The following is a 496-nucleotide window of genomic DNA, read 5'->3' on the forward strand; positions in this document are numbered from 1 at the left end:
TTTAGAGGCCTGTGACCAATAATATTAGCAACTTGATTTGTAATATTGTACATTTCTCTTCTTATGAAATAAAAGCCATCGCCTTGTTTTGCAATCATCAGGGCAAGTCATATCATGATATTTTAAATTAGATATTGTGCTATTATCTGGGGCTGTATACTATGAAATACTATACATTTACTGTTACATAATCTTATTTTCTATACGTAAGAAAATCTGCACTGTGAATGTTCTAGTTTCTTTCTAAGAATTGATTTCCTAGTTTCACACATAGAAATTCTAGCCCACATGAATCAATTTTCCTTTTCTAGTCTCTTAATCTGATTTCCCGTCCTCTTTTATTCACCAATTAAATTGTTATACATCGCGAGAGCCTATAGTAAAGCCACCTCTTTAGTGAGGCTTTTTCTGATAGTCCTAGTTGAAATTTGACTCTCCTTGGTATTCCTTTAACATACTCCTTACTTCAAGTTTGCATTTACTATATATACTGTAT

At 32.1% G+C, this 496-nt stretch overlaps 1 protein-coding gene across 1 annotated transcript in view; it reads left to right on the forward strand.

The window, feature by feature from the left end:
* Window positions 1–496, forward strand: part of ABCC9 (ATP-binding cassette, sub-family C (CFTR/MRP), member 9) — a 167663-nt gene that overhangs the window by 18857 nt on the left and 148310 nt on the right. The window lies entirely within an intron of this gene.

Source organism: Propithecus coquereli, unplaced genomic scaffold, assembly GCF_000956105.1.
Source record: "Propithecus coquereli isolate 6110/MARCELLA unplaced genomic scaffold, Pcoq_1.0 Scaffold16, whole genome shotgun sequence".
In the NCBI taxonomy this organism is placed as follows: Eukaryota; Metazoa; Chordata; class Mammalia; order Primates; family Indriidae; genus Propithecus; species Propithecus coquereli.